The 26,366-nt window shown below is 36.4% G+C and overlaps 1 protein-coding gene and 1 long non-coding RNA gene across 16 annotated transcripts in view; one reads left to right on the top strand and one right to left on the bottom strand.

Annotated features, from left to right (window-relative positions):
- Positions 1-26,366, top strand: part of SOX5 (SRY-box transcription factor 5) — a 951,808-nt gene that overhangs the window by 393,331 nt on the left and 532,111 nt on the right. The gene's annotated exons all lie outside the window — the stretch shown is intronic.
- The window catches only part of LOC139041596 (uncharacterized), a 32,430-nt gene continuing 17,308 nt past the window's right edge, over positions 11,245-26,366 (bottom strand). The window contains exon 3 of the long non-coding RNA XR_011497051.1: positions 11,245-25,106. This is a non-coding gene — a long non-coding RNA (uncharacterized lncRNA). The remainder of the gene's footprint in view (positions 25,107-26,366) is intronic.

Here is a 26,366-nt window from a genome sequence, read left to right as displayed (position 1 = left end):
AAAGATGTGGTCATGCTCCCTGAGTCCTTTAGGACTTGAGTGAGTTTGACTTAGCCTCTGACGTGAAAGGGGGAAAAAATTAAGAAAAAATGCTGAGAATCTAGTTCAGTGTAGACAAAATGTGGAGGTAGCGGATTTGTACCCAATGATCCTGTGAAGTCTGAAAATACTTGGTTTAAACATAGACACAGTTTTAATAACACAGATGTGTACCACTCTCTCTCCTTCTCTTTTTCTCACATATCCTACACATGGCAATCACATGAATTTATACTATATGGCATTACTCACATAGTTCATAATTCTTAAAGTATAAATAATAGCAGCTGCAGATCTAAAATCATCCACCTGATATTCACTTCTGTTTTACATTTTCATCTTCTGCATATTCTTAACAGTAAGATTATAAATATATGTAAAGTTAATACTGCACATTTAAAATGTTAGTTTAGTAATGCATTTCAATATAAAGTGGATTCTTCTCTGTGAAATGAAATCAAGTGGTATAAATAAATAAATGCAATGAGTAAAAATCGAGCTTTTAATTATAATAGATACAGTACTAGACTCTGGGTTTTGAAAAATGCATTAGATATGTCTCTTTCCCTCTGGACATGCCGACAAAGAAAGTCACACGAATAAAACCACACAGTACAGTGTTATAAATATGATAATAAAGACATTTAAAAAGTACTAGAGATGTATACAGGAAGCTAAAAAACGGAGGAGATTGATAAAAGTTTTTAGAGGTATCCTTGGAGTTGAATTTGGAAGATGAATTTTTGAAGGCAATTTGAATATTTTTGTTTGGATAATTAGATGAATGATGATACTTTAACTGGGAATCAGAAGAAGCTATAGGTTTTAGGAATGGAGAATAATGAGTAACTTGTGGATATGTTAGATGTTAGTGGTTTGGGTCAATGAGAGAGAGTGCTCTAGATAAAAATATGGAGCTTGCATTTGAGACACAAATTATGAATACACACACGCAGACTCACTTGGTCGTCTTTGAGGTATGGGTGCTAGTTGAAGAAGCCAGGGGTTGAGCAGGTTTGCCCGTGCAGAGTATGTAGAGGAAGAAGAGGACTGTCCACGTGGAAGGGGCCAGCAAAAGGTGAGGAGGAAAGGGCACTGGTCAGTGTTGTGAATTCCTAAGATAACTCAGAGTCCTTCCTCCTTTCTGTTCTCCTTAAGGATTTGGGAAGTGTGCCCAGCTCACTGTCTCTTTTTCTCTGCTCTGTTTCCCCCATTTCTATAGTCATCAGTCTAGAAAAATATACCCTTCTCTTTCCTTTGCTTCCCTTTCCAACAGACTATCTTTAACTAAACTTCATTAATTGAAATGAAATATCTACATGTGAATAACTTAAAAATTTTGAATTACAGAGTCCAGCAGATTGGAGCAGGTTCAGACTGATACGAGGTCCTTATAGAACATGATTTTTTACCATCTGCCCTCGCTCATATTTGGATAAGCAGATTGTTCTTAGCCTTTCCTGTTTTCTCCCATTATGTATCTTGCTCATTGGCGCTAAATAGACTTTCAGAAGATGTAGTGGCTCCACACATCATTCACCCTAGACTTGTAGTTTTCTTCAATAATAACCTAGTGAAATCATTTTGTTGAAGCATCTGAGAGTATCAGCTATATATCTTTTTACACTACCGCTTTCAAATACACTACTTCAGGTCTGTCTTCCCTGCCTCTTGTTATATTTCTAACATATCCCATAGTTCTCTCTCCCACTTCTATCCCTATGTTTTCTTGCCTCTCCCAGAGGCAATCACTATTAACAATTTCCTCAGTATCCTTCCAGATATACGCTATACATATGCAATCTCAAATACACACACACACATGCATGAACACATAGAAGCACATATACATTGTGTTTGAATTTGTAGCATGAGAATATTAGAATTATGTAAAAATTTAGAGAATTCTACTCTAAAACAAAATAAAGCAAATGAATAAAACCCTAGAACTCTAATGTTGGCTTTTCAGTCTTTTTAACTTCAACTTTAAGCTTTAAAACTTTTTACCCAATATCTTTTGGGTTCTCTTTCTTAATTTATCTCCCTTTACATAAGTGAGGACTTTCAGTTGTAGGGAAATAAACTCAACTCAGACTAACTTAAACTAGTTTTACTTTAGAAACTCTCTTTTACATTATCTTCTAGTTGATTCTGCTCTGATTTATTACTAGGGTTCAGGCTGAACTCAGGCTTCTTCCACACTGACAGTTCCAGTTCCCCATCAGGAAGGGAGAGCCACCCTTTATGTGCAATTCAGAAAAATCCAGAGGAGGTCTGATAGGGATACATGGCCATCCTGGTACAATTCTGTTTTGGCCACAAAGATTGGGTGGAGAGCCAGGCATGGGCCAAATGCACACCCAAAGCACAACTATGGGAGAGGAATAGGCCCAAAGAAAAAGGGGTGTTTTTATCAGATGAGGAATGGGATAGAATGCTGGGCTGATGAAATGTGTAACTAACATAGCCCATAGCATCCCTTTAAAAATAATTAGTAATAGGCACATTAGTCATGACAAAATGATATTCCTTTTGTACTGAACTTGTTTTTAACGTGAACTAAAGCTCTTAATATGTTGCTGATGACTATAAAGGGCTTGTTCAACTGAAAAGGTGTTTAACATTCCTTCAAAAGAACCTTCATTGTTGATGTATTTTCAATATTTTCTCTAAATTATTCTTTATTTTAAATTAGTTTCATCCATCCAATGATTATACCCATTATAATCCCAGTGTGAAGTTAAGTCATGACTGAATGTTTGTATAGGTTGATAGTAGTCAGATGTTCTTGTAAATATGCATAATTGTGTTTAAATCTATCAACAGATCCCGATGTTTCTATTTGCAACTTATATCTTGAAGAAGGTATAGAAACTCTCCCACATCTATTCTTTCTCCATTGCCACCTTCCTATTCCACCATTTTTCTTCTGGACTCCAGCAATGTTTTCCCAACCGGTCACTCAGCTTACCCTTTCACCCTTCTCCCAACAAATCTGTTCTCCACACAGCAGCCTGAGTGACCCCTTTAAATACAAATCTGATCATATTATAATTATATCATGTAATTTCCCTGTTTAAAGACCTCCAATGGCTTCTCATTATAACTAGAATGAAATCCAAATTCTTTGCCTTGGCCAAGAAGGCTCTGCAGGATATGGCGTCTGCTTACCTCTGTAACTTCAGTGAGCCCTTCATTTATGAAGTTGAAATCATACTACCATTCAGTCTGACGAACATGTCAAAAGCTGTCCTCAAATCAGGGCCTTCAGACTCTGTTCCAGATGTATGGCACGGCCTCTCCCTGACACCCACCTACCGTGTCTGTCTTCTCTCATCCTTCAAGCTTCTGCTAAAATGTGAAGTTTGGAGAGTGCTTTCTTGATACCCTATCTAAAGAGGATCCTGCCCTTTCTTCTCTAGGTTTTCACCAGGATTGTTTCTTTCACATGCTTATAACAATTAGAGAATTTTATGTCATTGTATTTCCTTGTCTACTGCCTGTCTCCCTCACTAGAGTGCCAGCTTCATGAGAGGAAAGATCGATGCCTGCTTCTTCGTGGTCTATTGTTAATAGCACAGTGGTTGGCGCAGAATTTTTGCTCAGAAAATGCTTATCAAATGACTAACAGAATGAATTTAGTAATCTCGTTAAAAAATCATCCAGCTGATAATTAATTAAAAATATTTTTCTATATAATAATGATAATAATAGCAAAAAAATCCTAACAACAGCAGCAGCAAACACTGCTAAGAAGAGAAAGGAATTCATTAAGAGGAGGGACAAAAAAAAAAAAAAAACCCCAAAAAAAGCTCCTCAAAAAACCTCCAGAGAGGTTAACGAGGCTGGTTGGATGTTCACAGAAGAAAAAAAAAATCATGATTCAAAGGAAAGAATTATCCATTATAAAAGCATTTTTCACCAAATCCCAGGAGATTGTGCTAGGTGTCTGCCAGGATGGATCTTATTTGCCTAAGGAAAATGGTGGGCTGCGGTGCGGACCGTGCACTAATCTGAAGACTCCAGGGAACAACTAAAGTAAAAATTAGACCAAACTGGGCAGTGTTACCCGTCTTGTGCTCACTTCTCTGTGTGTTTGGTTTGGGCTCAAGCTCCCCAATCTGGTGGTGTGAGAGGCGGGGTGAGGGGTGTTATCATAATCATCCAAAAGAAAGTAGGGGTTTGTTGTCTCATTGGAGAAGAACACTGAGGAGACTCAAGAATTTATATGTGTCGCCAAAGCTGCCACATAAAGATAGGGTCTTCCATTTCATTTCTACACTGTAACAGCGAGAACGATAGCAAAAGGATGGAGGAGAAGCTTAGGAACTTTCTAAACCTCTGCCTCCAAGTTGCTTATAAATGAATCTAAGAATACAGAAATTTAGAAGTGCCCTGGCAGATGACATTAATAAGGTAATGAACTAAACTAGGTAACCAAATTATTTTATTATATTTGGTATTCATTTGAAAATATTATGATATTTATTTATAATGTACAATCTCATGTTAAATCCCTTTGTAATGTATACAAATCATCTAATATTTAATATAAGCATGTAGGTGAAAAACTGGTTTGTAGACCTTCAAGGAAGATACCTCTGAGAAGCCTTTTAAGATTAGACCGGAAGCAGGATGTAGTTAAGTGAAGAGTGTGAGGAAAGGAAGGAATTCCATATAGGGAGCAGTTGGTATGAAGGTGAGTAAGGAGATGAGTCAACCCATCGTGGGCCAAGACCCCAGACAAAGCCATAAGCTGAGTCCAGGGAGTCAGAGGGACAGTGGGGTGCTGAATGACAAGGTGGAGGGCTCCGTATAGCTAGACTGTGAAGGATTCTGTATACAGTATAGGGTTTGGGCAGAGGGAAGTCAAGGAACATATTTTAGCTAGAGAATGACTGGATCAGGTTTGCATTATAAAACGATGCTTCTGTGGCCTATTTCACCAGTCCAAACAAAAGATGAAAATGGGCTGAATGGGATGGTGGTTGGGGAAATGCAGAGAAGTGTCAGATTCAAAATGTATGAAGTCATGCAGACTTTGCAGCACACACTTATTTATGTTAGGTGGAGGATAAGGTGGGGTGAGAGGAAGAGGAAGGATGATTTCCTGGCTTTTCCCTTGAGCAGCAGGGTGTTTTGTGGTACCCTTACTGAAGTGAGGAATGCCAGAAGAGATGCCCAAATGAATGAGTCCCATTTTGAGCACAGTGACTTTGTTTTTTCTGAAAGGTCTCCAATGGTGATGTTGAGTAGACATTTAAGTAGGTAGGTTTTGGAGCATGTTATAAGGGTCCAGGAAGGAGATACAGATTTTGAAGACATTGGCTTGTAAGTGGGGATTTAAAATATGGGCATGGATGTGATTACATAGTGAATCAAAAGAGGGCTTGGAACAGAGCTCTGAGGAACTCCCACGTTGAAGGTTTGGGCTAAGGAGAAGAAAGGATTTAGAGAGAAGGCTGAGAGACAAGAAGAGCACCTGGAATCCCAGGGAAGAGATGGCATAAGGGAGGAAGCGGCCATGGTGGTTGAAATGCTGCTCAGACATCAAGGAAAGTGTGGATCTGAAAATGCCCCTCGGATTCAGTGGGGTGTTGATCATAAGAGGCCTAGGCCCAGTAGCCTTGGAAGAATGACGTTGCAGAAACCGAAATGGTGTGAGTGGAGAAGAGAGTAAAAAGTGAGGGAAAGTCAAGAAAAGAAACTTCCAGACTTATCTCTCTTGGAAGGTAAAGTGATATCTAGGGAAAGTTTGTTTATTTATTTGATTTTTATGTTTTTAAGTGAAAGAGACTAGCGTTTGTTTAAATGCTGAAGGAAGGAAAGAGAGAGATTAAAGTATATGCACTGGAAATATGTATTATTTTAACCTTGACACGTTTATTAGACCAACACAGAGACAATTTTTAAATATCCCCTGAGTTTTCTTCTTATTACTACTCAGAGATCATGGCTGAAGAGAGTTAGGAAAACAGAAGGGGTAGAAATGTGCTCGCAATGACTGGGAAATCTGATGTTAGATCATGCTTGACCTGGTGATGTTGCCAGATTTTGTAGGTGCTTTTGTATTTGCTGAATGACTGAATAAATGTTTTGTACCTCACGCTATTCCTAAGGAGAAGGAAAAAAGGGGAAAGGAAAAGGTGTTTGAAAATGGGAGTGATTGGGATTCAGGGAAAGAGAAATGGAGACAAGGAGAAGAAGGGTAGTGAGGAGTAAGCCTGTAATTGGTGTCTCCTAATGGGGTCCATGCTTATGCCTTCAGTCTTTATATCTCGTGTGCAATTGCTCTGAGATTTCTCCTTTAGGAAGCTTTGACCTATATAATAAATCTATAAAAAGAAATTTTACAATGGGGAATTGTGTTTGCATTACAAATAAGGGTTCTTATATATTTTTGACCCAGGGTTAAAAGTCAGTCTAATTTTAATGTAATTCATTATTCTCTCTTTTAAAAAAATTAGCTATATTTATAATCATCAGAAAATGTCTCTCATGTTACTTTCACAGATTCTCTTTGTGTTTAGAGTTTGAGGAAATCTATGATATCACTAAATTATTCAGAATGGAATCTGGAGGAAAACAAAACCCTTTTACACGTACAAGTGTATCTGAATATGTCACAAATACTACCATCATGTATTTATGGTTTTTCTTCATTTCTTCTACGCTGAATGACTAAATTATAATAAAGGCTGAATAACGCCTTTTAGAATTAGAAAGGATAGTGGCTATCTTTGAGAAATATTTTATTCCAATTAGTCCATTAGTCTCCAGTGGAGACCAGTGGTGAATGTAGCTCACTGGACCCTATTTCTTCTTTTCTAAGTTAAAGACTTTCAGCTAAATTTGCATCATGCTGCAGTCCTGGGGATCCATTCAATATCCATTTCTTTTCTTACTTTTTTTTTTTTTGGTCCTATTCCACAATATTCCACAAGTGATTTATTCAAGAACATTTGCATAACGGAAGGCGATTTTAATGTATGCTGTTTTCAATGAGGCCTGCACTTTGCGATTGTTCTTTTTGCTGAAGGAATTGCTGAAGTGTCCCAGGCATTTGACTTTCACCCTCTTCTGTGAACTAATCAGTAAATGGTTTTGTCAGGAAGAGCCATACCCCCATTGTTAGAACAGACCTGTTGCATGCATTGTATGATTCTGGTTTCCAAGTAATTGATGTGCATAGAGGTAAAAAAGCAAAATTTTTCTAGTTGCCTTTAAAATCTGCATTAGCCAATAAGAAAGGTTTGCTGCTGAGCAGACACATTCTGAGAGATTATTATGTGGCAGGATAAGTACAAGGGCAAAATGGGTCAGGACAGCACGGGGGATCAATTTAAAAAAAAAGAAAAATAGCATAGAGTATTTAACCTGAGTCATTACTATTCTAGATTTCTTTACAAAATGATGCTCTACACGGGTCTTTTACCAGCCATTTGATTGCATTTTTAAAATCAGCATAACTGCTAATCACCTTTTTATCTCAAGAAGGATGGTACTGTTCTTTCAGGGCAAGGTGAGACTCTTGAACTTGGCATGCAACTTCTGGAAGGACATAGTGAGGGTGGGAGTGGATGGGGACACTTCCCCAGTTGGGAGTACCAGCTTCTCAACTCTGGGCCTCAGTGGGGTGAGGATGTTTTGGAAAGAACATCTTCATATTCTACATGTCAGTCATGATATGCCGTTTGTTTTGGTAAATACAATTGTAACTCTTTCTCTGTTTGGGAATATGCCTGATGTTTATGCCAAAATGATTGACAGTGAACTCCTGATTGAATCTGAAGGTTGGCACAAGGAATAAGAAGAAAGGTGTATATCTTATTGTAATTTATATTGCTTTTGAGATATGCACTATGACTTACTGCAGCATACACAACTTCCTTATAATGTTCTTATATAAATTATCCAATTATTTACATTTCAACCACATGATGGTTGGGGAATGAAAAATGGCCTGCAAGTAAGCTTTGATGAAGGAAAAGGGTTTGGGGAAGACACAAGTTGAAGTTGCTTTTCTATGAAAACTTGCCTGTGAATGACTTAGAGAAAGACTTTTTATGTTTCTAGTTGATACATATATTCAGTGTAATTCAGGGAATTTTAAGAGAAAAGAAAATGTTTTTCTAACTACAACTATTTCTGAGATATGAGGACACATTTGTGTGATTATCCACTATTTTGAATTAGTTATCTATTTTTTCAATTAGCGTTGGGGAACAGAGTCTTTTCTATGCGAGTACTTATTTTCAACAAAGAAACATGCATCAGGATTCTAGTAGATTGGAAGAAATGGGCACTAAAGAAGTTGTTCTGGAGATGATGCATACAGCGAAGAAGTCTTCCATATACCTGGGTGAGGCAAGATAAGATGCATAGTCAGTGGAGGACCTGGCTGTGACTGCTGTGCTCTCTTTCAGTAATGACTTTAACTAAAATTTGATGGCCAAATCTTGGCTTTAGTTGGTGAGCTTTGTGCTTAACCTCTCACCTTGGTTGACATTGAACTCGCCTCTAATGGCTTCACAGCAGCCCAAGAGCAGCTTCTCAGCTCCTTAAGTAAACATCACATTACTTCAAGTTAACATCACATTGTGTCCTTCAAACGCTTTTTCTGTAGAGTTATGTTCTGCTGACCTCTAATTCACTTTTAGAAATTGCCTTTAACAAACTTCCTTTTTCATATTTTTCAGAAAAGAAATGGAAAAAGAAAAACCCAGCAACAAAACAAAGATATAATAGTTTACCTCACTGAGCTATTCTAGGGGTTACTGCGCCTTATAATGTAAACTAAATATCCAGTAGCTACAGTCATTTTATTAAAGAGCCTAATATCTTATTTGCCTACACTGATATATTTTTAGGATATAGATTACCTTTAAATATTCTGATCTTGTTCACTTTTGTCTCATTGACAAACTATCAAAAGGACATGTAACGTTCTATGAAGGGACTGCTATGCTTGGGGTGATTATATGCTCTAATTGGTGATGGCAGTTTGTCTCAAATCATAACCTTCCCCTTCTTAATGAACCAGACTTTGATCTTGTAAGGATATTTCTGATGCCACTGCAGAGCAATTTAGAATTTTATAACTCTTAAAAGTGAGGGAGGAACTTCCATCTGAGGAGAGATGCCCGGCATGCCAGCTCTAGTGTCCCACCTGGCCAGTAGGTCGGGTCCTTAGCTGTGTTATGATATATTCATGGATCTGTAGTCATTGCCAGTAGTAGTAAAGATTTATGTAACCAGGAGCCATTCTCTAAAATTCCCTAAGTCCTTGACAGCATGTTATAAAATGTTGATACCACAAAATTGTCTGTTTTGTAAGCATTTAAACCCCAGAGTGAGGAAAGTAATGCATTGAGTGAATTGAGCCCAGGGTAAGAATTCAGCTGTCCCCAAATTTGCCTAGTTGGTGCTCAGTTCTGCTCTGGGCCCAAACCTCATATTCAGTATAATTGGGGGGGGTGGGGACCCTGGGAAACTGGAGAGAACCTGCCTTGACCGAAAGGGCTGTTACTTTTTTTCGTGTGTTGGGTTTATTGTTACCCAGTCTTATTTTTTTCAAGAAAACGTCAGGAGTCTAGATGTTTATGTAAAAAGTCCTGATGTTTAAATGTTTCTCAGAAAAGGGGGACAAAACCACACTGAAGACTAAACAAAACAACTCTTGAGTCAGATCAGGTCCTTGGATGACCCATTTGAGTCCTCTGCCGTAAGGAAAAGTTACAAGTATATTGTATTTCCATTGCTCTCAATTAAATATATTATCAGTTTATTTAGTCTTCAGATAACTAATAGGTTGGTAGTCATTATAATATCACCTGGGATAAGGGATGTTGACCCCTCTATTTTTGAAGACCATATCAAGTTCGGTTTGTCATGTTAGGTCTGAAGGCCACGTCATATTTCTAATGATATCTTCTTTTTCTTGTTCTGAATATATTCATTTTACTTTTTGCTGGTTAGGTGATGGAGAGTTGGATAGTTCTGAAATAGTAGTTTGAAAATGTATTTTGGATAATAAAAGCATTTTTACTCTCTGGATCTTTATCACTTATGGTGTTTAGAAAAGTAACCAATTTAGAGTGGTTAGCAGTTAGTAAGCACTCAATGAATATTTCCTGAATTAAAAGTAATGGGTCTTTTAAACAGAAAATATTTAGCATTGGTGAGGGTGTGGAGAAACCGGAGCTCTGCTACGTTCTTGGTGAAAATGTAAATTGGAATAACCGTTTACACCTTTCAGCAGTTGAAGTTTCGGATGGCCTTCTTTTCTTCTTCTTTATTTGTTTATTTGCAGTATGAGCCTTTATCACATCCTCAATTTTTTCAAACTGTCTGGCATATCACTTGTTCTAGTAAGTACCTTCCTCCTGCCTAGGGTTTAGTTTTTTCCTTCCTGGAGACTCATTTCTGAACTCTCCTTCGGACGCTTCGGTTTACACTGTTTTTTAGACTTGCTGCAGAGCTTATCAGGTGACAGCCTCAAGGAACTTACAAAGAAGCTTTGCACAAGGACAAAAATCTCTGAGACTTTACATGTCTAAAAATGATTTTATTCTGCTCGAACACTTGACTTCTGTAATTGGGTGGGATATAGAATTCCAAGTTGATAGCTATTTCAGTTTGTCAAAATTTCATAAAGATATATCAAGACTAGTAGTTTATTTAATGGATATTTTGCTTTTTTAAAAAGAATAATTTATTTTTTGAGTAATAAGACTAGGTCATCTGTGTGTTCTTTTATTAAGAATAGTGATGTCTTCTGCATTGGATTAATCTCTTCATTTCTGTCACCTTCTTTTCCATTTTCTCTCTTTTTGTATATTAGACTTTTTGTATTGAGCCTTCATAGTTTTTCTCTTCTGCATTCTGTTTGTATTTTTGTTCAATTCTATCTCTAACCCTATCTTGGAACTTTTAAAAAATTTCAGCCATCCATTTTTAATTTTTAAGTACACTTTTTTCTTTTCTGATAGTTCAATATTCATAGAATCTTATTTTATACATTCAATATCTTTTCAAGTCTCTCTGAAGAGCTCAATTTGAGATTTATTTTCAAAAATGTCTCTTTGTTGAATTATCTATTTCTCAGATAATTTTTTCTTTTAATTTGCTTATTCCTCTTTATGCTGCAAACTTTCCGCAAATGTTTGCTGATTCTTGATTGCCTATATAAAGTTGTAAAAAGGAAAAGTTTACTCAAGTCTACAACGGGACAGAGCTTGTCAACAGGCAAGCTTCACTTCTGCGGAGGGTCAGATAACCAGCACAGTTCCACTTCCCTCAGTCCTTCAAACCAGAGAGGTCTTTTCTTGGAGGATTGTCAATCTCAGCAAAATCCTTTCCATCTTTTATGTGGGAGTTAGTACATTGCTGAATTCCAGGCAATAAGCACACAAGGATGAGGCTGGTGAGTGGGCATTTGATTGCCTTCCTCGTCAAGTTTTCCATTCCACATTTCCTTCCTGCCCTCCGTGTTGGCTAGAATCTCCAAGTCCTGAACTTTTCCGAAGTATAACAGGGCACACAGTTACATTCTTGTTTGTAGCCCTTCCATAGCTCTTCCAGCTTGCTGTTTTCTCTGTTCCATTTTATCAGTCATTCTTTCTCCCTCGCCTTTTCAGTGTCCAGAAATCTGTTGAAAAATCTTATCCACTGGTTATTCCATCTCATATTCTTCCTTCTTTAAAATCTTTTCCTAATTCATTATTATACCTTGATGGTATCTCTGAGAGATTGGAGAAGAATGTCCACAATCTTTAACCAGAAGCCCTGAGTTATCACACTGTAATAATAAAAATTTTATATTGTTTATAATTATTTGAGCCAAAGTCTTAACTTTATATTATATATCAAAACAAAGTATTTTTGTACAGTTTAATATGCATTAATATTTTCAGAAATGCAACCAAAAAATGGTAAAACAATGACGATATTTCATTTTGCTCTGAATTCTACTAAAAATGTTCATCATTTCAAAATATCATTGCACCTTATGATATGTGAGCTACCAAATAACCAATTTGTATCAATCTGTACTTTTACCTCTAGATTTTTAGGGATTCTACATATAGTTTCAAATATCTAACTTGATCATTTTTTCCTGCAGTTCAGACATATTGAGCATTTACATATTTGAATACATATAATTTTATCATAAATTACTCCCTTTTTGTTTTCTCCTTTATATTACAAGTAGTACATTATATTGACTTTGTTGAAATCAGTGTCTGAGTAATTTTCACTGTTTATGATTTTCATTTCAGAATAGTAAGGGGACAATAAAAATCTTGATTTGAAAATATGTCTTAGGTCTGATAAGGTTGAGAAACAGTAATCGAAATCATAAGACTAGATTTCTTTGCCTTTCAGTCTTTATAAGGGAAGTGTGAATAAACTTCCAAATAGTGAAAATAAAGAATTCTAAACAAAGTTCCTTCCATTGATGCTTTTTAAAAGCATTGATGCAGAAACAAGTTCCAGAAGTGTTCTTTCTCCCCACACTGAAGTGTAAATCAACCTCCTTCCATCTGCCTCTTCTCTACTTGGTGAAGTCTTACTTGGGTGTTCTCCAGCAGAGGCCAACACACCTTTTCTGGAAAGGGCCTCAGAGTAGACACTTTAGGCTTCAAGGGTTGGATGGTCTCTGTTGCAACTGCTTACCTCTGCCATTCTAGCATGAAAGCGGCCGTAGACAATTCACAAACAAATGAATGTGGCTGTGTTGTAATAAAACTTTATTTACAAAATAAACAACAGGCTGAATTTGGCTTACAGGCCATAGTTTGCCAACTCTTGATTTTCATGATTATCAGTTTTGCAGTTTCAGTGGATGGCCATTTGTAATGATGCTATTGTCCGTTGCCGTGGCACAACCATTTAAACATCTTGAACTATTTGCCCACATTGTGGTAGTTGAGCCATGGTAAACAAAGCTTTAGAGGGTTTTTATTTTGCTAAAGGTTCCTTGTTCCATATTTGGCTGTTTGCTGTGATGATTGATAAGCTTAGCTACTTTATACACAGAAAGAAAAACACTACTGTTAATCTCTCACCATTCTTGGTGATGGCAAGACTCTTTACAAAAGCTGAACCACATAGAGATTGTTCCATTAAGAGGGAATGTAGAGAGAGTGGAAAATATCTACAGTGGATTAACCTAAAATAATTAAAGGTCAAGAAAAAATAATTTATGAGTAATGATTGAAGTTGTGATTAGTAAAGAAAAGGGAGAGCTTTTGAGGGCCTCCTATGAGTCATCACATATTTGAAGAATTACCATGAATAAGAATTCTAAGTTTTAATGGTTGGGTTTTTTTCAGCTTTGAGATTTTAACAAAATCTTAAAAAAAAAACAAAAAACACTTGATTAGAGCTTTACGTATAAGGAATATCATGGCTATAAGAATCAGTAGCTATCACGTCAGCCTATAATCTGAATTATTGGAATTTTCAGCCCTAAGATATGTGGATTCAATAAATATTGATTTTGACCTCAACCAGGCAGATAACAGATTTGTTTCTCAGTGATATGCACAGATTCGTTAGGTATTAAAACTGATGCTGGTATTAATGATACTAAAGTATGACTTTTATTTCTGGTAATTGTTTTAGTTAGACTTGGTGAGACCCAAGATCGAAAAGGATTGACTAGTCTGATTCATCGTTCACAGGCCCATTGTACACACTCTTCATTCCCTGCCGCACAAATGTAGACGGTTACTGTCAACTTTGCCCTTTGATAGATGTTATCTAATGTTTAAAATATTCCATGAAGCCTTTTCCAGATTTCCATTGGTGATTTCAAGTTTAGAAATGTGATTTGCTTAGTGCAATGTTCTCAAGTGGGGCTCATTTTAACCCCCAGGGGACATCTGGAAATGCCTGGAGACATTTTTTTTTTTAAAGATTTTATTTTTTCTTTTTTCTCCCCAAAGCCCTCCGGTACCTAGTTGTATATTCTTCATTGTGGTCCTTCTAGTTGTGGCACGTGAGATGTTGCCTCAGTGTGGCTTGATGAGCAGTGCCATGTCCGCGCCCAGGATTTGAACCAACGAAACACTGGGCCGCCTGCAGTGCAGCACGCGCACTTAACCACTAGGCCATGGGGCCAACCCCTCCTGGAGACATTTTCGCTTGTCACAACTGGAGGATGCTATTGGCATAGTGAGTAGAAGCCTAGGATGCTGCTAAACGTCCCACAATGCAGAGCACCGTCTCCCACAAGAAAGGCTTATCTGACCCAAAGTGTCAATAATACTGAGGCTGAGAAACTCTGACTTAGTGTAAAATTTGGGATATAGGCCTTCAGGATTCTTTAAGTTCGTACCGTCTTACTGCTCATCAATGAGGCACTTTATGTCTTTTTTATGGAGAGATTTGAAAATGCATTTCCCTATATATCTGAATCATGGGGAAATCAGTGGTTGTCAATGTTTCTTCCCAGATCAGTCATCCATTTATTCATCAAATATTTAATGAGGGCTTGATGTGGGACCAAGGCTGAGTATACACAATTGAATAAGAGAAGGTCTTAATCTAGATCACTGCTAGGCCGTAAAGGTACATGCGTTGTTGTTATTCTTTATTAATTTTGTAATGTTTTGTTACATGATAACAACTCCTTGCGCTTGATGAAAAGCAAGGATAGGCTTGTCAGGAATTTTTGGAAGCTTTATTTCCATTGGCAAGAAGATGGGGCAAGATAGTACATTTACAGAATCTTGAGTTCTTTGTTTTTGCTTAAGTAATCCATAGACCAAAACTGTTGAAGGATCACTGATGAATGATGCCTTTTATGAGCAGAGGGATGCGGTTGATGACTTTCATAAGTTTCTTTCAAAAATATGAACATCATTATTCCAGTAGTATATCATCAGACAAAATTTCAATGAGATTAGCATTAAAGCAAGTTTATGCTATAGCATATGTGAACTTGTGAATATGTTTTCCAAGGACTCTGCTTCTGCCTTTATTGTTTTGGAAACTATAACACGGACTGTGGGCTTAATTTCCAAATGTGGATTTTAAAATAATAGCTTTTTAAAATAAGCAGGAATATTTTTCAACATCTGATATGATTAAAATATTTTACCATTTATTCTGTTGAAGTGATTTTTTGCTGCTGTTGTTTAAAACGAATTTTCTTCTTTGTGCTATTAAGGGAGAAAGTAAGAAAACACCCGTAAAGAGAGACCAATCTATTTTTACTGTGTAATGATCCCCCTAGTGGATAAGAGAAGCAGCTAGCTTCAGGATTTGCATAAAGAAGCAGGTGATTGTGGGTGAGACTTCGCTACTTGTTTCTCACTTTCAGAAGTGTGTTACAACATCCGGACTGACTTTACTATTTTTAATAAAGGAACTCCCAGTGATTAAGTTGCCTTTTTAGAAACTCTTAATGAGGCAGAGTGGCAGAAGTGCATAATTCTTTAAAATGAGAAAAAGATAAATATCTTAAACAAAAGTTGGAGTGATGCTTTGGTAGTTTTTCAAAACACTATTTAAAGAAAAGACTTTTCCCAATTATTTTGTGTTCTTTCATTGAAATTGGCTAACAATTTTAAAGTCGTCATAATGCGACATGGTGCTGCTCTGTATCTGACCTGGAGTTAGAAGATTTTTTAAAGCAAGGACAAATGTGAAGGAAAATTGATGATATGAAAATTGATGACTCATAATGAAAGTGCTGTTTAAAGCCATATTGTAAAAATAAGATATTTAAAGCAACCGTTTGTAATAGCTAATAATAAAGCTTTCAAAATAAAGATTCATTTTGATTGAGTAAAAATGTTCTTATAATATGAAGCCCACGGGTTTTAAATATGCTGCTCTTCATGACCTTAGAAAGAGGACCAGGAGAATAGAGATAAATGCCCTGTGAGGTGGAGAAAAAAAATAATGCTAACTCAAAGAGCTTTACCATGTTATAGTAAAGATAATGTTACTGATGACCATGTAATGAATTATCAATAGAACATTACATTGCCTGAACAAACAGTATTACTACTTTCATCCTTTGTACAATGCCTTGCTGGCTCATGGAACTGCTTCTGTTCTGAGAAAGGTACCATTTAAGTAGGAAAATAACGTGTTTCTTTGTAAAGGACTTAAATACTGACAAAGGAGAGTACTTTGTTAAAGAAGATGCTTTTTGCTTATGCAGTATTTCAAAAAGTTGTGCTTGATAAGCATTTTCTGGTATTATTAAAAGCTGTGTAAAATATAAAACAAATGCATGAGCTATTTGTGTAAATATGATTCCCTTATTTTTTAGTAGCCATAATTAATGTGATTTTAAACTTTTTCCTATTTTGTTTTACTTTGGAAAGATACCCATAGAACAAATAACTAAATAGCTAATTTGTTGACAGAAGTCAACAATATAATGCGTGTGATACAGTACAATAAATGACATATAACATCATTCAGGTACTGAGAAGTTCTGCAAATTTTACTTGATTTATTGAAAAGAAAACCACATTTTTCAGCAATTAACATTCTTTGATGACAGTAATGATGATGCATGAATTGGATGAGGAGATGGGAAACAAGAAGATAAAAGGATGGAAAATCTATAATTAACAAAAAACATACACAAACAATAATTAGTGTAAGTGAAATATATTTCTTCAGAATAAAAATGGAACAAAGTGAACAATGAAAATCATAGACAATTAGGGTGGATGTAGCTTGGATCATAGACATGGTGAAAGGCAAAGATAATGTAATACAACTTGTACAGAGAAACAATGGAAATCTGTTCAGAAGCTCTTTTATAAGGCCTCCCCCTCATGTGTATTGTCTCCTATTCTGCCTTTTCATTAGCATGTTTTCTTCAATATTTCTAACTTACAAGATGCCTGAGGAAAATAAACCCTTGATTTTAAAACTTTGTTTGTAGCTCTGCCACGTCATATTTTGAGTGAGCCTCTATAGTATATGGATTTACTGAAGCATTCCCCTGCCTTTGCTTTTGAGTGGACTGCTGGTCCAAATTGCCTGATATTTAAATGTTACCATAGTGATGAGTAGTGGACACTGTCATCTTTCTCTTTTTAATTAAGGAACAGATTCAGGTAAAGCTGCTCTCTCAGTGACCCTCTTTAAGCTGGCATCCACACATTGATTGTTTTCAATTCTTTTCTCTCCCCTGCAATCCTAGCTTTGTCCTTTCTTCATATCAAGGTCTTCAGCCTCTTAGGTTAAAGATGCAGGAACTCCTTTTAAACCCTTCCTCTGGGAGCTTTATCTTAGAAGGAATAAAACACACTTCCACTAAACACCAATGCACTAATGCATTTTTTTTTTTTTTCAGCAAGAAGCCCTGGCTTTCTCCACTTTAAAACTCAGTAATGTGTGAGTGGTAGTTTGTTAAAATTCTGTATGGTCTATAAAGACCCTAAATATTTCTACTCCCACAACTTTTTTGAAGACAACAAAATGCCTTTTCACATTAGGATATTTACCAACAAGATATATTTGGAAGGTTTCAATGGTGTTATCGATATAATCATTCTTCCTTGGGCCGTAATCTCCTAAACTACTCTAATACCATAAGAAGTATTTATAGAGTAACTTACATGCATGGCACTGTTTTAGATGTCTTTTCAAATAAGAAGAGTTGGTGCCCCCCAAATGCTCACAGTTTGATTGTATATGAGGCTGAGAATAATCAGTATTTTAACCCAGAGATAACATGGTCTGAGTGGAAGAAACAAAATTTGCTTGGAAGAATTAAGGTAGCTAGTAGTCAGAGACACAGGCATGGTGCCAGAGGAATAGCATATACAATAAAATGCTTATCTTAACTATTTTCATTCATTCCATTTAGGATTGTTAATATTAACTCAAATAATTTTAGGGTTCTTCTTTTTCTCACCTCAATTTTGTGGCAATTTTGTCTCATTTGATTTTTGTATCAGATTTCATTGATGTTGAAGATGAACTAATCGAATTTATCATTACTTTTAGGGTATTTCTAATTTCTTTTATGTATGTTAAATATAGATTCCCATACATTTTTCTTGTTATTCTCAACCATTTTGACTTTACTCGTATTTATAGTCTTTAGCAGATATATTTTGTGTGAATTATTTCACATTTTACATTGCCTTATTCATCTAAAGGCCATATGTACTTCTGAATATTTTCCCAATAGAATAGATGGTTTGTAAGTATGCACAATCACATTTATTTACACACTTTCAAACAATGACATGAAGAGATGATTCTTTTTTTTAAATCAACTTTATTGATGTTTAATTTACATACAATTAACTGCGGTCACGTGAGGTATAATAATTCAATGAGTTTTGACAGATGCATATACTCATGAAATCACTATCACAGTCAAGTTACAGAGCATTTCCATCCCCCCAAATTTGCTCATGCGCATTTGAGTCAGTCACTTCCTTTCCCTCTGGTCCCAGACAACCATTGATCTGTTTTTTCCAGTTTGCCTTTCCTAGAATTTCAAATAAATGGAATCATACAACCTGTACTCTTTTGTGTCTGGCTTCTTTCACTGAACATAATGTTTTTGAGATTCATCACATTATTATGTGTATCAATAGTTCTTTCCTTTTCTTTGCGGATTTTGTTGTATGTATATATCACGTTTTGTTTATCCATTCTCCTGATGATGGACATTGCGTTATTTTCATTTTGGGGCTATTCTGAATAATGATGCTATGAATATTTGTGTGCACATCTTTGTCTGGACTTACATTTCGTTTTTCTTCGGAAATTACCTAGGAATGGAATGCTGAGTCATATGGTTAGTGTATGTATAACATTTTAATAAAAAACTGGCAAACTGGCAAATGCTGTTCCAAAATGGAGGTGACATTTTTGTACTTTATTTTATTTTTATATTCCCACCAGCAGTGTGTGAGTGTTACAGTTTCTCCATATACTCACCAACCCTCAGCATTGTCAGTCTTTTAAATTTTAGTCTAATTTAAATAGGTATAAAGTAGTGTCTCATTGTGCTTTTAATTTGTGTTCTCCTAATGATTAATGAAGCTGGTTCTCTTTTTGTGTGCTAGGTGGCCATTCATATATCTTTTTTGATGAAAAATTTGGGTCAAGTATTTTGCCCATTTTTTATTGGATTGTTTAGTTATTGAGTTGTAAGAATTCTTTTTCTGGCTTCAAATTGTTTGTCAGATACATGTATTACAACTGTTCTCTCCCTTTCTTTGGCTTGCCTTTCATTTTTTAATATTGCTTTTGAAATGCAAATATTTGGGATTTTTTAAAAATCCAACATTATTTTTATAGGTTGTGCTTTTTTGAGAAATCTTCGCCTATCCTAAGGTCAAAGGTTTCCTTCTGTGTTTTCTTCAACATTTTTAAGATTAAGAAATAGATAATAGTATGATGGACTAATCTCTTTTCTTGGTAAGGAAAGATATCCCAGAGTATTAGGGAAAAGAACGAAATGTGATTTCCTAAATTGTGAAAAAAGGGAGATAATTATTGAATTGTTTGTGATTAAACAAAACTTCTTTCTGTCCTTCTTGTCTCTGAGAAAAACTTATTCTGAATGCTTTCCCTCTCAGAAGATTCGCTTTAATTCAAATACTCTGAATACAGTAACATTAAATGATCAAGTCATTGGCAAGAAAAACTTATTGTCTTAGAGTTGAGGAAATATTTTATATTCTTTATGTGCAAATTGAAATATATCAAATATATACTTTATGAAATTCTATTATATTTAATCAAATCTTTATTTTACTGGTTACAGATTTGTCATGGTTCCATCTAAACATTTTAAAAAGAAAAATGGGTTTAAGTCATGTACTTATTTTTTTCCAACAAGAGGACTTGGATGAAAGACTGATAGTATAAACTCTAAGTAAGTGTGTTTAGGAGTGAGTTCATCTTTGACATGATAAATAAGGTAAGATAGAGACTTAAAATGAATTTTTTAGCTACCAACAATGTAACTGACATTATCAGAAGGACCAGACTAATAGCTACCTTCATTCTGCAGTGAATAATAGACTGTGTCTCTTTTTCTTAGTAATATTCTTTCCATGCAGAAACTTATAGACCATTCTAAAGTGGTGATCTGAATAACTCAGAATAATAAGTCAAATCTGACAGGACTATATGTGGCTTCAGTGAAACAATAGAAATCTGAGGTTTTATTTACTGATGATCACGGCCCCCGGTTGTTTGGCTGTCCTGGAGTGAAACAATGGAACATAAAACCCAACTGTTGTGTTGTGATATAATATTGCATTTAAGGTAGGCTAGTGCTCTCACTTAATCTGAGCTCATCTGCAAAGCGCTCCTTTGGTGGAGACATTTCTGACAAAGTACTGTTCTTGGCACTTCTCACAGGCTTATGTTGATGGGCTATCTGAATGGGAGATACTGCATCATCATGAACCGTGTGTTAATAATTGTTTGCAGTGACACTATCTCGGGAGTAGAGATGATAATATCAATAAGCATTCCCTATATGTTTTAGATACTATAAGTTATTTAAACTTTTCTTTACCTATCACTGTTTTAAGGGAAAATTTTCAGAGTTTGCTTAAATTCAAGCTAGTCTCCAGGTTGCATGATCTCCTGAAGATGTGCATTGGGTTCCCCAGAAGTTATCTCTAGATTATAAAAGTATCCTTTACAGTGAGCAAATAACTTTTTGGCCTCTGGATCATTAATATTTGTAGGTGATGTTTCTTACTGCTTAAAATAAATCAGCAATTGAAGCTAGCAGTAGTCATTTCAGTATAGAATTTGTGAACTCATTTTACTATGATAATCTTTTCTAATTTCTGTATTTCTTAACACATTAGTTTTTCAATTCCCATATTAACATACATTCAATAAACCTTCCATTGTGTATCTTAACAATGAACCAACCAATAACATAGGTAAAATTTTATCCATTATTTATATGAGGATGCATGTGAAATTATAACACTTAAAAAATGAAGGCATTCAAAACTTTGTTGCAAAATAGAGACTCAAAGCTGTCTTGTACCCTCCTGGCTTGTTCTGGAAAAACAATGCTTGAACAATTTCATCCCTTCCAGCTTTAAACCTCCAAGACCTTTCTTAATGATTTTCTCTCCTCAGAAGGCACGTATGCTGGCTAGGAATAAAACCATTGGCACTGTTTTTTAGGAAGAAGATTGTGTTAATGAGCTACAATAAACTCAAATCTCCACTACATTTTGCACAGAGTCTTTTATCCCATACTCGAGAAATACTACTCAAATCATCAGTCAGAGCATAACTTTGTTACAGAAGATTGTCTTTTTCATATGATGTTATACAAAGTTCCATACACAACTCTTCCATAGGTTAGACTGTTTTATAATGCTTTCATACTCTGTTCTTTTCACTTCAGGTGAGAATTAAGATAATGATATTGAGGGAAAAATAAATTGAAGATGTTTGAGTTCCAGAAAACCAAGAAGACTAAATAATTTGTAAAATGTAAAGCAAGGATTTTAACATTTTTTCAAACAAACAAAAAATGACTGCTTAGATAACATCAACAATTTACTCTTAATGCTTCTTAATTTATTCCTTGTATATGAACTTCTGTACAATTTAAAACAATTAAAAGCATCCTTAATTTGCTTTTCATTTTGAACTTTGCAGTAACAGTGTGTATCTATTATGGATTCTCGGAGAAGCCTCTCAGGTTCAACCCGAGTTTGTCCTCTCTTCTTCACATTCTCACCCTTCCTATGTTAGCCAGGCCTATTAGTCAGGGATTTCATTTTACCACCTCAAAACTGCTAAGGCAACCTTGTCATTGTAATTTTCACGCCCTTTCTTTTTCTTTGTTCTATATGTCAGTGAAATCTTATCTCCACAGTCCTCTGTCATAGGTTAATAGCTTGGAACAAAGTTCAATTAGAGTCTCTAACATAATAAAACAAAATGCACAGATGAAAAATTAGTAGCCACTGCCCTCTTTTCTAGTTTATTCAAGTAGTGTTTGTTGAATTTTGCCCATCAGTGAAACTGAAGTAGTGGATATGATGGGGAATTCTCAAATGTGTGCAAACACATTGATTTGGGAATCTTTAATGCAACTGTGTTGTTTTAGAAGATGTTCCAATGACATTGTAGTGCCCTGGAAAAGTTCTTAGCATAGATTTTATTCTCTCTTGTATTTAACCATATTGCTGAATCCAGAAACTCTAAGTAATGTAGGGGAATTTCACATCTGAACACTACCTTAACATTTTAAAGCTTTTTGAAAAGAAGTATTGGTTCATTTCCATATACTGCATTTATTCAATTAAAATCACCTTTGCTAAAAGGTTAAAGTGTGGGTCACTGTCTGCACTCTTTCTACTCGAGCTGCTGTCTGCTCAAGGTCATTTGGAAATTATGTGGCAGAGAAATTTTCCAAAGAAATAAGAGGTATTAGTGCAAATCTACCAGCTGAATTATTTAAGAATATATTGACACTATTGAACATTATCAACAATCCCACTGCCGTCACTTCCTCCTCCTCTAGTCAATGAGCTGTTAAAAGACACAATTTGTTGTACTATGTAGCTAACAAGAAATAAATAACATGCAGCAGGTGCTACACAGGAAGGCACTGAGTGTTATTGTACTAACTGTGCCTGACTAATTCTAGCCAAAACAACAATTCTGTATTCAGTAAAGGAGAAGAACAGATAATTTAATGGAGATTTGGAGCCTAGTTGTTTGTGATGTCAGGGTTATACTCAGAAAATAGAACCAAGTGAGAGACATGGCTAGAGGAAATCCTCTGCTACAGAGATTTATACTCAGCTCGTGAGCATCCAATTCAATGAAAGATAACAGTATGCAGATGATTTAAAATATTGGATAATCCAAAATTTTTCTATGTGTTTTTTAAAACAAGTATGTGATGATTTTGGCCTGGATTCACCCTCTACACTGTATTTCTTTTAATGTTAAAAGTAACTTGCATTCCCTGAGCATATCATAGAAACATGCTAAAGGAAGGTGAGAAGCAGAGTATAACAAAGGGGAAGAAAGCTGGAAATGACATTTTGACATTTATAATGTGTAGAGGAAACAGAGTCAACATGGATTTTGAATGATACAGGTATCTGTTTTGTCTCTTCTACCAATGAGTTGATTTATATTATTCTGATCATTTATTTATTCAATAACTACTAATTATTGTGTAATATATGGCACCTACTATATGTCAAGAACTGTGGACAGAGCAAAACTCGAGTCAAATGCAGTACTGCTCTTGTGGCGACTGTGTTCCGCAGGAGTAAGTAGACAATTATTAAGTTAAAAAGGTAATTATCGGTTGATGTGAATGTTAGTTATGAAGGAAATAAAAAGGGTACAGACACTTAGAGAGAGCTTCTATGGTAAGGTTTCCTTTGAGCTGAAGGATGAGAATGGATCAGTCACAGGAATTGCAGAGGGAGATTTTCCTGGGCAAGGAACAGCAAATGAGATGTCTTGGAGATGACCAAAGTGTTGCCAGGTTCAAAGAGCAGGAAAGAAGCTGATGTGGTTGGAGCATCGTAACTAATGTTGAGCATAATTTTAGAAGACAAAAGTGGACAAGTGGGCAAGACCCAGATCAACAGAGGGCCTCTTAAGCAGTGGTTGGAAGCTTAGTTTTCATCCTGAAAGCAATGGACACTATTGAAGGATTTTAAGAAGGTGAGCAACTTGAGCTGATTGATTTCTCTACAAAGAGATGACTGTTCTCTCCGTGGAGAAGGAGTTGTTAGGAGGTTATTGCAAAAGAATTGATAAATTGTGGACCAGGATGGAGATTGCAGAGGTGAAGAGAAATGCGGGGATTGATGCATATTGTGGAGGTTAAACTGACATGACTTGCTCAGGAACAGGGTAAAGGGCAAGGAAAAGAAAGAGATCAATGATGACTCCATATTTTTGGGCAGGGAAATACAAGAACATGGTTGGTATTCTATTACCCATGATCCACTGAAAAGGAAGAGATTGAAGATGCAGGAAATCGGAGCAAGTGAAGTGGAGAAGTTTTTCTTCTTGGGTGGGGAAAATTTGCCCTGAGCTAACACCTATTGCCAATCTTCCTCTTTTTACTTGAGGAAGATTCGCCCTGAGCTAACATCTGTGCCAGTCTTCCTCTGTTTTGTATGTGGGTTGCCACCACAGCATGGCTGCTGACGAGTGGTGTAGGTCCATGCCCGGGAACCAAACCCAGGCTCTGAAACAGAGCACGCTGAACTTAACCACTAAGCCACAAGGCTAGCCCTATAGAGAAGTATTTTAAAGAGAAGTACTAATCAGTATAAGATTCTAAACTCCATGAACAGTATTTGTGCATCTGCATTACACTTAATCTGACATAGAATAGTAGGGTTGGATGCACCTTTAGAGCTCATCAGATGCAAATTTCTCATTTTACAACTGACCAAATGAAGGTGCAGATAAGAGGTGAGACTAACACCTTGTCTCACAGCTAATTAGTGAATTGGGGAATGTCCAGTTAGCTCCATTTGTTGACAAAGGGGGAGTGTAGGGAGGAGAAAGCCTTTTCTTACTTGATGTCATAACTGGTCCATTTGCTTCTGTGAGCCAACCTAGTACCTCTTCAGCAAGCCAATAGGTAGAATAATGGCTGAGATTGAGATGTAGTTAACTTTAGTACATGCCATGCTGTGTCACCCAGATTCTCTTCAGGACTGAAGCACTCATTCCCCCCAGCTGCTAGAACTGTTGGCAGCCATTTTCAGCTGAGTCACTTTCTGAGACTTGCCTCATCTGAAGAGAGTTACTTTGCCTCATGTCCCATCCTCGTCCTGTGGGCACCCTGCATCCAGTGATTGGTTGATGAAGAAGTATAAAGGTTTCTGTCTTTCATCCCAATTCAGGACAACTCTGAAGGGTCAGCAAAGACTCCTGTAGGATCTGCAGAGGGTTTTGTTTGGATTACCTTACAATTTAACTTCTCTCTCTGCCCAGTCCTATTTCCTTCCAGGTTGTTGATCCCAAGAAGACAAGTAATCTTCCTGCTTGGAAATTTTCATCTCAGGATCTGCTTCCTCAGGGATCCTGACCTACAAAACCCACAAAAGATATGACCAATAATTAAAACTGTAACACACCAATCCTGGGGTTAATCAGAGGCAGCTTGGATATTTTAAAAAGTAACAACTGGGGGGCTGGCCCCGTGGCTGAGTGGTTAAGTTTGCGTGCTCCACTGCAGGTGGCCCAGTGTTTTGTTGGTTCGAATCCTGGGTGCGGACATGGCACTGCTCATCAAACCACACTGAGGCAGCGTCCCACATGCCACAACTAGAAGGACCCACAACAAAGAATAAACAACTATGTGCTGGGGGGCTTTGGGGAGAAAAAGGAAAAAAATAAAATCTTAAAAAAAAAAGTCACAACTGGTAGGTGGGTTATTTTAGCAAGGGGAATGATTGAAGTCAGACTGTATGTCAGGCTTATGATGGTGTAAAATTGACTCCATTTGGAAGGAAACCTTAGCTAGTGATTGAGAGTTTGTGGGTATCAGGTTTTGGCCTAGTAGAGAAGTAGCAGACAAAAATCTTAGAAATTATCAGAGCCTCGCCTAAGGCTTAGAAGTGGTTCCAGGACTAACAGATAGCTTTTGGTTAAGCATAAAACATTGAAACTCAGTGAACAAGAAAACTGTACTTAGGGGAGGGCACATCGATACCCATGGCTAACATGAGTCTGAGCGTATGAACATGTAGCTAATTGCAGACCTTTCCTTCTGGTGGATATATGGCTTCTGGTTACTCCCCTCCATGGTCAGTGTGAGCTCTAGAGCTGGACGAGCCTGCCTCTTCAGAGAGAGATGTAACAGAGAGAGGTTGGAGAAGGTGAGAGCTGGGAGTTCAAGACAAAGAAACTGTATGCATTTCTGGGAAGAAAAATTGCCTTACTAAAGGAAACTTACTAAAAATTTCCGTACTAAAGGAAATTTTTCTTTCATTCTCACATTTCTAGATTCCTTCTGCTATCCAAGAAGAACATTTAGTTTATCAAGGCAGTGGTAGCATTCAAATCCATTTTTATAAGCACTGTAGCCATTTCTCAAAACCTTGCCCTGTTAATAAGTCCTGTAATCTACAAATAGAGCCCATCCAGAGGTAAATGAACTCAGTAAAAGGGTCAAATTGATACCAATGTCCCAAGCAATTGAAAACTTGTGTATATGTGTATGTGTTTTTGTATGATTTTGCTAACTAGTGTCCTAAATTAAATATTTTCAAAGCAGTCTTACTTCTGCAAAATTATGTAAGACTACAGAGAAAACTATCATTGGAACCCCCAAGAATAGGAAATTT

Source organism: Equus asinus, chromosome 22 (assembly GCF_041296235.1).
Source record: "Equus asinus isolate D_3611 breed Donkey chromosome 22, EquAss-T2T_v2, whole genome shotgun sequence".
NCBI lineage: Eukaryota > Metazoa > Chordata > Mammalia > Perissodactyla > Equidae > Equus > Equus asinus.
This window is presented reverse-complemented; position numbering and strand designations above follow the sequence as displayed.